This window comes from Thamnophis sirtalis, unplaced genomic scaffold, assembly GCF_051295495.1.
Source record: "Thamnophis sirtalis isolate CommonGarterSnake01/CBP01778 unplaced genomic scaffold, rThaSir2_p1.2 scaffold_4, whole genome shotgun sequence".
In the NCBI taxonomy this organism is placed as follows: Eukaryota; Metazoa; Chordata; class Lepidosauria; order Squamata; family Natricidae; genus Thamnophis; species Thamnophis sirtalis.
Window position 1 is genome coordinate 21,121,258 of NW_028261384.1, and position 11,305 is coordinate 21,132,562.

At 42.7% G+C, this 11,305-nt stretch overlaps 1 protein-coding gene across 2 annotated transcripts in view; it reads right to left on the minus strand.

Moving 5' to 3' along the window:
* SVIL (supervillin) overlaps positions 1-11,051 on the minus strand; it is a 172,524-nt gene extending 161,473 nt beyond the window's left edge. For both annotated transcript variants that reach the window (XM_087712569.1, XM_087712568.1), the window contains exon 1: positions 10,917-11,051. The gene's annotated coding sequence lies outside the window, so the exon portion shown is untranslated. The remainder of the gene's footprint in view (positions 1-10,916) is intronic.
* Between the last annotated feature and the right edge of the window lie 254 nt (positions 11,052-11,305).

Below are 11,305 nucleotides of genomic sequence, written 5' to 3' on the forward strand. Positions count from 1 at the left end.
CTATCATGGCTGCCAGAATTTTTGTAAATGTCCTGGGAGCCGATGAGAGGCCGAATGGTAGTGCTCGGTATTGATAATGTGTTCCTGCATAGTAGACTCTCAGGAACCTGCAGTGGGCCTTGCAGACAGGAATGTGAAAGTATGCTTCTATGAGATCTATTAATGTTAGTAGATCCCCTGGCCTGATGCAGCTCAAGATCGACTGGAGCAACTGCATTTTGAAGCGTTTGTATGCTAGATGGTAATTTAGTCTTTTGAGGTCTAATATCTGCCTCCACTCTCCGGAGTTCTTTGGGACAATGAACAGGATCGAGTAAAAACTTGACCCCTCTTGACCTGCTGGTACTGGTTCTATTGCCCTGATCTTACAAAGGTGCTGGATCTCTTGCTCCAATAGGGGCCATTTGGCTGGAGAGAAAGGAGTGGGGCAGCAAATGAAGTGGCGGGGAGAGAGGAAAATTAATTCTAGAGTCAGACCCAGGCAGATTGTTTGAAGTACCCACTGGTCTGATGTGGTCTGCTCCCATCGGTCCTGAAATAAGCACAGGCACCCTCCAATGGTCAACTGGCTGTCACTTATAGTGACGGAAAGGCCTAGAGCCTGATCCGCCACAAAAGGGCCACTTAGAGAAGGATTACTGTCTGGCCCTGTCTCAAATGGGTTGATGGTCTTGTGACCGGTCTGGTCCCTGACTGTATGGGCAGTGGTACTGACCGGTGCTAGTGGATGGTTCTGAGGAATAAAAGGACTGCTTTCTAAAATAACCAGAGCTTTTGCACTCTGTTTTCTTGGTGACGGATGGCATAACTTTCTTTTTGTCCTTATTTTCGACTAGGACAGGGTCCAAGATCTCCCTGAAAAGCTCCCTTCCTTTAAAGGGGGCAGAGGTCAACTTCCAGTTGGACCTCATGTCAGCGTTCCAGTAGTGAAGCCACAAAAGCCGCCTGGTGGTGACATTTGAGGCAAGGGCTCTGGAGGCGAACTTAGCGGAGTTGAGGGTGGCATTCGCAGTGTATTCTGCTGCCGCTAAGACCTTATTGAACTCCTGCCTCAGTTTGGTGTCACCTGTTGGAAGCTTGGCAGATTACTGTCTGAACCAGAGGAGAGATGCCCTGGACATGAAAGATGCCAAGGTGGCTGTCTTAATGGCCCAGGCAGCCGCCTGATGGGTCTTGTGACATACCCTTTCTGATCTCTTGTCCTCTGCCTTCAAGCCCTCTAATAGGTCAGGAGGCAAGACTGAGGAGGATGTAAGGGCTTATACCGGAGGATCCACCTGAGGTAATTTTAATAAATCCTCCAGGGAGGCATCCACCATATAAAGCTTTTTATCACTGCTACCAGGTGTGGCTAGAGTGCCCGGTTGAACCCACTGTTGCTGCACTATGTTAAAAAACATAGTGGGAATTGGCACAATCTCCTGGGGAACAACTGGTTTCTCAAAAAGATCTTCGCTAGAGTCTGATGGATCTACTGCAGAAGGATCAGTGGCAGTTACTCCCATACAAGTGGCTGTTTTAGCTTTGCTCAAGAATGTTTTGAACGAAGCATGTTTAAACAACCCAGTAAAGGCTGGCTTATCCGTGATGGCTCCCTCATCCCCGGAAAAATCCTGCTCTCAAAGGACCTCCTCATCTACAGCCGAATCCTTGTTGTCTAGTGAGGAATGGGAAGAGGCGGATCCCTGGGGAGACTCTGAAGGAACAGCTCTAGAGGAAGAAGACCTGGACCTGCGAGATCCCTTGGCACATTGTTTGAGGCCCTCTGCAATGCCCTGGGATATAGCTTTGGCTATGACTTCCTGCATTTCAGGGGAGAGGGCCACCTACACTTAGTGGCCCGGCAGAGCAGAGGATGTTGTGGAGCCAGTGATAAAACGGGAGGTGAATCCTCTGCTTCTAATGAGCACTGAAACAAATCAGCATTACCTCCCATGGATGGGCTAGGGGAGTTAGCTGACTCAGAGTAGTCATCTGATGAAAATTCCTGGCCCTCATCCTCACTACCTGACCATGGTGAGTCCTGATTAGTAGGAGCTGGGGCCTCTGGTGATTTCACTGCAGGAATTGGAGAACTAGCCACCAGTTGTTGCCGGGCTTGTTCTGGTGCTTTTTGGTGCCTGGGGGCAACTTGGTCTTGGGGCTTTGTTCCTTTCTTCCCACCAGCCTGGCTCTGTCTGCTGAGGGCCTCTGCGGCTGCTTTGCTAGCCTGTCTAATAAGGTTCCTGCTGCTAGAGGCCCCTGGCTGCATTGCCTTTGATTAGTGTTGTCTGCCATTATGCTGTGAGTAAGGGTACTCTGGGTACCACTCATCACCTGTAACACTGTTGGGGATGTGAGGGTAGCTGCAGCTGCTGATTCAGAGTCGTGAAGATTGATGGCTGAAATGAGTAATTAAGCCTGTGCTGCCACAAGGAAACCTCTGGGGCGAGATTCAACCTCCCAGCACCTGCAGGGTTAACAGCTGGAAGGAGGCTCAAGGCAAGGACCAACACCTCACTGTTAATGATCAATTAACGATCAGTGGGGTAGGAGCGACTGACTGCCGGATTGCCGGACAGAACAAGTCGCGCTGCCACCACTCTCCAATACTGACTCATTAATGGAAGGGGAAAACGCAGCAAAACTGCAAACAAAATGGCCAGCGGAAGTTTTTCCCTTAACCAAAATGGCCACCACGATGACTAACTGCTGGAAAAATGGTGCCAAAATTCAAATCTGCAAAGCGATGGTGCGAACAGCTGGGTCCTCGTACCACTGACCGTCGCGGCCAACACTCAAGTATATCGCAAGCGGCTGGGCCATTTTGCCGCTGACCGCTGCACGAAGATAAAGAGCGATTGTGGCGGCTCCCAAGTCGGCTAGCATCGCCCAGCAATTTAAAGGGACTGCGTGCGCCCAGAGAAGCCTGGGACAAGCGCTGGCAGCAAATAGCAGCAATAAACTCAAATACTAGAACTGAAAGGTAGACCTTATTTCTTTGCAGGATGAAGAAGAATTTGGTCGGAAAGTCCAAGTTAAGGTTAAATATCTGTTGATAGTCTGGAACCATTTAAAACATGTCCTTGGGCTAGGCTGAATTGAAAAAATCTGAGGAGCCAGAAGAAGAGGCATGGCTAAAGATCTTTCAATTCAGTCCAGGGCAGTCAGGCAGAATTTAACCCAGGCTTGGACTCTCCGAACGGCGTATAGGAAAATGGGAATAGAACAGAATACTTTATTGGCCAAGTGTGATTGAACAGATGAGAAAAAGATGAGAACAATAATGCAGTCATACTACATGGGTAAATATCCTTAGACATACAGTAAGATAGTACTATGATAATTAAATGTTCAGCAGAGCCAGTATATATCGATTAAAAAGATATCTGAGAATTAACAGCTTCTTCTCAATTTGTCCTTTCTGATATTCAGGAATTTCTTATTTCTTGCATAAGACCAGAGTCCATTTTGCCAAGAAACTGTCATTGCCTCTCATTGAATAATTATTTGAATCCATGTATTTGAAAAACAGGTGCTGGTCAATTCTTATGAAGGTCTATATATTTCATTCAACTTCTTGCCTACTTACCATTTTTCTTTAACCCAATGATTAAGTGTATTTTCTAAATTCTGCTTGTTTTTGAAATTTAGTCTGCCATTGTAATCCGATACTATTATATATCGCATTAGGTACTACATTATAACATTACTCATTTGACAAATCATTTTAGATTGCCAAATGTTAGCAACTACACATTGTCAAAGCACTCCCAGAATTAATAAGCTTCTTTTAAATTATTCTAGCCATTTACAAGCTTACTCTATCAGGAGCTGAATAAGTAGTTAAATTGGTTTAAACAGAAATCAGAGCACCAACATAGCTGAAATTACATATGTGAAAGCAGCTGATGGGGCTACGCAGAGAAAAATTGTGAAACAGCTGGGAAATGCAAAACACTTCTGGCCAGGCTATAATCCAAAATAATGCTGCATGTTTAGAGGCACACACACCATGAAGCAAGGGTAACAAGCAGCCAACTCAAGCCTGGCGCATGCACTCCAGCTGTTCCTTACCATGCACAAGTAGCTACAACAAGAGATTGTAAAACAAATCGTTTAATCCTCAGCATCAAAGAAAGCAGTTCAGTTATTGCAGTCAAGATTCCCCTTGAATTCATTTTGCTGAATATTAATTACTGGATACTTACTGATCTGAAATAACTGGACATTACTTTAAAAATACATAAAAGAAAAAAGGTATGTATCAGTTGTGCATTCTGGATCCCAGTGCAACTGGTACAGTGCAACGGGGCCAGGTGCCCACCACATGAACGTGCGCAGTGTGCATGCAGACACGCACAGCACACACATGTGTACTTACCGCCCGCGACACTCCATGACCCCTCCGCAATGCTCCAGCTGCTCAGCGGAGCATTGCCAAGGCGCTATGTGCTCCGTGCACCTGCGTGGAAGCCACGAAAACTTCAAATACCGGTAAAAAGCATTGGCGGGCAGGTGGGCCTTCTGGAGCACCTTACTGGAATGGTACCTGGTACTCCCAGCAGCCACCGGTACACCTGTACCGGGGTGTACCAGTCGTAAGCCACCACTGGTATATATCCAGTTTTGCACATATAGGTATAAGCCTCAGCATTTGAAAAGCATCAGCTGAATATTATACATTACAGTTCACTATGTTACACCTGGATCAGAAAAACCCAGCTTAATCTTCATTTAGCCTGGAGAGTTAAGTCATCTGTAACTATGATCCTATGAGCTATCTTGAACAAGGACAGGGTAAAAATGCAATTAAAAATAAATAAATAGGACAAGGTATCAGAAGAAAGAGTTGTGAATGGATGATAAGGGATTATTGGGTAAAAGTGTCTCATTTGTGAGCCTAATTTCCACAAGATCAAAAAAAAAAAAAATGTAGGAACCTTTCCTCCCCCTCCCCACTTTGGGGCTAAAAGATATGTGAATCCAGCCATTTCATCAATAGAGGAGGTTTTACATTTTTTGATGTTTGAATATGAATAATATTTTAAGTATATCTGTGTTGTTCATGATCACTGCATATTGATTACTGCAAAATAATTTATAAGCGCATGTTCTCCCAATAGTGCATGGCATCTGATTTTTATAGGTAAAAAATTGCGCTCCTATTCATGTTTTTCTGAAATATTTCTTTTCCCATGAATGATAAAATTCCAAAGGATTAAGACAGAAGGTCTCATTTTAATCCCAAATAGAAGGACTGTTTATTAAATTTAAATAATCTATAGAATCTCCAGAATGTGTCTTTATTTCTGCATTCTCAAAAACAGAAATAAACTCAATACATTCTCTTTCGTTGCTAGTTTAAAGAAGGATTGTTTTTTTAAAGAAAGCTTAAACATACTGTGATTTTTTTTTCTTCCTGTTTAAATATAAACAGAGTAGTCAAACACAATCTTTAAATCCATTCCATTTATAAACAGTAATATCTTTTCATTAAAATCTGGAAGATTTAAGAACAGCTTTTAGCAAAGCATCTTGCTGTACTACAGTTGTGATAGGCAAGAAATATTTGGGAGATTTGAGATTTGAGCTAAGGATGATTCTTGTTTGTAAAGCATGTCCAGTTTTTAAATTACAATTCCATGAAAGTAAACTCACCTTTTTGACATGAAATTTCAAAACACTGGACTCTAAACTACTAATTCCAACCAGCAGGGATTAGAAACTGGCATAAACTAAAACTATGTTTACATAACAGACTGAACCTCTAACAAGTCAATCACATTTCAGTTTCTACACACTGGTTTAACTCAACCAGTGTAGCTTTATTTCTTGGCTCAGAATCTCATTGGAACCCACAATTCCAAGTAAATTGCATAAACCATGATCAAAGTTACTCAAGTGAAACAGCTTTTTCTTACCTCGATCATGCCATAGAATTTTAGAAACAACAAAATCTGCAGGAACAAATTTAAGATTATAAATCAGTCATCTACTATCATTTCAAAAACCAAGATCAGAGCATTTAAATGTATATAAAGACCATACATTCTAATTACAGCCCTCTAAGATTATCTTGTAGCAGAAACTGCTTCATATCTTCATCTCATTTAAATTTGCCAGATCAGAGTAACCAAATTCAGCTCATTATATCTAACGGTGAGCTTTTAGAAATACAATGATGACTACACAACCAGAGAAAACCAATAGCTATCTCTAATCCTTCACAAATTTTAGTTCTTTGCGTTACACTTTCACCATGTTACTCAGTAAGACATTTAAGAAACCTTACATCTTAAGTTACTTACTTATAAGTACATCTTTCCCAACTACAATTAAATGTGTAATTAAAACTGCATTTATATCTACCCAGGGCCAGCAAATTAAGCAAACATTTGACGTGAACAAGATTGAAATGCTGATGATTTTAAAAAGATTAAAATCTTAAAATGGATAGGAGACTATTCTTAACTATGACATTTGTCACTTCCAGGCACTGTTTTTTGGATGTTATTCAGCTTAGCTAGAACACTTAGCTTACAAAATAGTTTTGAACAATTCAGACTTCAGCCCAGTCTATACTTAGCACCACAGTAATTATAGAAGTTCAAACTGAAGTGATTCAAAACAAAGAGGATATTAACATGGGGAAGAACATAGTAACCTGACACTCAGTTCTGTTTTACTCACAGCTAAATAACACCAATGCACAAAACTTTAAGAAATCTTCAGCAGTCCAGCAGCAAAATATGAAACAAGTGAAATGTTGTGCATTTCAAAAGTTCTGCATAGCTTGTAGCCACTGGTAGAACTATTTATAAATACTTCCATTCATTTAACTTTCCATATTTCTCCTTTTCAACAAAGTGATAATGGTTTTCATACCAAAGAGGACGATATAAATGTTCACAGACATTAGTTAACATTATGGCTTGAAGATTAAGCCACATACAATGAATGACGATAACCATGTGGCTTGCCTTTAGGAGATATTTACCAGAGCTGCAAGTTTTAACCGACAATGTGATAAGTTATGATAAAAGCTATAGCAGAGATTCACACTGTGAGTTTCTTCCAATCCCAAACTTCTCATCAGATTCCAGGAAGATAAGGCTGAACATCTGGTATATTCCCAAGTGGCTACAGGCTTCTGAATACATGAGAAAAATGGAAAGGGCTTTCATTGCAACCACTCTCACTGAAAATTGCCTATTAAGAAAGCCCAATGGAGAGTCACTGAACAATAATGTAAGCCCTTTGAAATGTATAAGAGAGCCATTTTAATGTAGTGGTTAAGGCAGAAGGCTAGAAACCAGGAGACTGTGAGTTCTAGTTCTGCCTTAGGTACAAAGACAGCTTGGATGACCCTTGGGCCAATTACTCTTTCTCAGTCCTAGGAAAGAGGCACTGGTACTACTTCTGAAAAACCTTGCCAAGAAAACTGCAGGGACTAATCCATGCAGTTACCAGGAGTCGAAAGCTGAAGATGCATGGGTACGCATACACACACACACACACACACCAGTGTGGGGTTCATTTTTTTTACTACCGGTTCTGTGGGTGTGGCTTGATGGGTGTGGCTTGGTGAGCATAGCAGGGGAAGGATACTGCAAAATCTCCATTCCCTCCCCACTCCAGGGGAAGGTTACTGCAAAATCCCCATTTCCTCCCGATCAGCTGGGACTCAGGGGGCAGAGAATAGATGGGGCGGGGCCAGACAGAGGTGGTATTTACCGGTTCTCCGAACTACTCAAAATTTCCACTACCGGTTCCCCAGAACTGGTCAGAACCTGATGAATACCCCCCCCTCTCTCTCTCACACACACAGTGTAAGATTAGGCAAGGGTTTAGCCTCATCAGAAGTAAGAGTATACAGTAACTGCCTTCTGTTTTTGAACAATTTAGCAGGCCAATATAATTTAATCCTAGCAGAGTTTTATAGAGAAAGCCAACTAGTTTCCCAATCATTCCTTTCACCTACCACCGTTGGCTTTCTTCTTCAGAAAGGACTTTGGCCTGAAGAACCGACTGCAATTTCTAGCAGGACTGCAAATTTTAGTTTAACCCAGTGTTTCCCAAATCTGGCTAAATTACCCCAAATTGGATAAAATTAGTCTTTCTTTGGATAACAAGGGCATTACCCAGTTACAAAACAGGGACATTTACACAGACTTAAAGGGTTTTACTTAAATTGGGTAAAAACGGCTTTCTGATAAATAGCTTTGTAAAACAAAATAAAAGTTCTGGTTGCTGTTTTATCGTTTCTTTATTTCTGTATCTATTTGCATTGAAATTGATGATGATTCTCAGACATCCAGGTAAAGCTGTCTAAAAGTTGGGTCATAGCAATTGGACTTCTTTCTTGATTTGGTGTGCAAAATTTCAGTGCTCTCATTCAAATAGCTTCCTCAGATTACTTGGATGTATTTTCACGTTTGTACTGCTTGATCTATTTGCACTGAATGCTACAAGAGCCACAAATGTGGCCATAAGAAGGCAAGGAAACACCTTTAGGTAGATACTCCCCGAGGTTTTTTTTTCTTTTCCAGATGTGTTTCTTTTTTCTTTCCTTCTTGAGTTATAAGGACATTTTAAGTGGATTTTTAAGCATTTGTGTCATTCACTACTCTGCTTACTTTTAAAACATGCCTGTCAGGCCACAAATAAATAAGAATATGGAAAGATTTTTGGAGTCTGTATTTCTTAGAAGAATTTGCTAAAATGTGGGCTGTAAATACAAAAAACAACATTTGGGCAGGCTACTACAGTAGTGTATCTAAAACCCTTTCAATGGTGGCTTCCAGATGAAAATAAAACCCTTTCCCCCCCACAAAATGTTTAATTGGCATTTATTCTTGCTACTATTGTAGCTAAAAGAAATGAGGATCAGAAAGACTTGTTTCTATATTGAACAGACTACATAACTCTTAGGAAAGAAACACAGGGTAAGATTTGCCTTTCAAAAAACAAAGCTTCTTAGTCATCAAATCAGCCTTTTTGGGAAAAATAATGCTAACAAAATAAATAGAACCAGATTTTTACCATACTCACTTCACTGGCTCTATTCCAAGCAGTACTGAGGTTCAATATTGTTGAACTACAACTCCCAGCAGCCCCAGCCAACATGGTCAGTGATGAAAAGAAGCTAAAAGATAAGACTTTGGCCATATTTGGAAGGCATCACTAGTTAAGAGTAAATCCTTTTATGGGGTACCAGGCCAAGAGCTATGGTTCAAGGTTTTACCTCTAAATTTGGGAACTGTGCTTCTTTTATTTACGTTGTCTGCTATAAGAAATAGCATGTGCATTAGGAAAGTCAGAATGAGAAATTTGTTAAGTATTAGCCAAAGGTATTTTACAGGTTATTTAAGAAGGGAAGAGGGCAAGGAGTTTGGATCAGATCTAGACTTTTAAGAAGTTTCTACTTCACCTAAAGAAACATTTTTTGAAGTCCAACTGCAGTGCAAGAACAGGCAAGCTGAAAATATGTCAGGCTGAAAATTTCCCAACTCTGGTTTATTCATTCTGCAATATCAAAAACTATCTGGATTACATCTCTTTAGCAGCTGGCTGCATTTCTAAAACTTAAATCTGAAATACCCTGTATGTCTGCCTATATATACAATTTAAATGAACTGAATTCTAAAAAAATTGAATCTATCCATGGCCAAAGATAACTAATGTTAAGTTAAACAAAGGTTTGTTTAACATTTAGTATCATTTTTCCTGAAAGCTAATCCCTTTCTCTTAACACTGCTCTGTTCCTGAAGGTAGAATCAAATTTACCCCTGCAGTTGAATAATAGGAAACATTACTATTATTCAAGACAGCCAGCTTGGAAAGCACTTTAAGTTTAAAATCTATCCAGTTGCAAATAACAGCTTGCTTTACATACGCGCTATGGCTCCTTAGACTCAATGAGGACAATCTCAAGGGATGCCTGGAGAAAAGTAAAAATTTAAAAGGACTTAGTTGATATTTGACATAATTGCTGAAATGAGAAAACACTTTGAAAACACTCCAAAGCAGTAGGTAAAAATATAAACAGACTGAAGCATGTTTAACTTTTATCTGGCTTTTGCCCAGTGATGCAATGAAATGATTTTAGACTTTGAGTTGAATGGTTTTTATGGAGCCACTTCTTAGACAGCAACATGTATTGTTATTTATCTCAGAATGGAAGAGGGGGACAGCCTTGCTACCCGTGTTTTCCCTCAGCTTCTATTGCGCATAAGGATGGAATTTTTTACGCTATTTTCCCCACTTTGGACCCGCTGATAAGCCTATTAAAGGGCGCTCGCTCCATATCAGAAACAAACAAAACTTGGCACTCCTTGTGAGACTCGACACCGCGCTGTCAGATGGCTTCCAAGAACGCGTTGCTCTTACGTGGTTGACAGAAAGCCTGCAAGCAAGGCACATCGGAGCAGTAAACGGAATTTACTAGGGCTACAATCTTGCTCCCGGAGCACCTCTTTAGCCGAAAGCTGCTTCTCTGCAAGTGGGCGGATGTGCACCGTCCCCGGAAGCCAGCCAATTCATCATGCCCTGGAAACCAGCTTCGCTTCCAGCCCAGGGAGCTTTTGAACGGCAACTGGGGGGGGGGGGGGATCCCACCACCTGGCAATGCACAATAGCCCTCCTTGCCCTCCCTTCCCCCCTACCCACCCCAAGGGTTGGGATTCTCAATGCGCCCCCGCAAGCCTCAACTCTGAGCGAGCCCCCTTCCCTCTTTCTCCCCAACGGCGTGGCGTTGCAAAACCATCTTACTACCTCCCTCCCCTTCCCCCCTTACCCGCAACCCCGTCTCTCTTTCACACAACCTGGCCTCTTCCTTCTCTGGAGGGCCAGTGTTATTGGCCGCCTCGCTGCAAAGAAAAGAAAGAAAAAAAAAGAAAGCGCAAGAAAGTCCCGAGCCGGAAGAGACACATTACCTGCGTGACCCAGGCTGCCAACCCAGCGCCGACGTCCGCCACCTGTCCTGCTCCCCTGGCGTCCCCCGATCCCGGCTGGCCGAAGCGCACGACTTTTCCCCAACAAAGGAGAAACTTCTGCCGAATCGCGCGCGGCGGCGAAGCAGGCAAGGAGCGCGAGCAGCTGGCGGGGGCGGGCGGCCGGCCAGGGAGGCTCGCAGGCGCCCAATGGGAAAGTTGGGTTCGTGCAGGAACCGCAGCTGCTGCTGCCGCTGCCGGTGCTGCCGCCGCCGACCTGGCCCTGGCTGGAGGGAAAGCTGCTCCGACCGACCCACTGCCAGCAGCAGCAGCCGCCCCGAACTGTGTGACCCCGGGCGGGCAGGAGCGCCAAGGAGTGCCTTCGCGCTGGG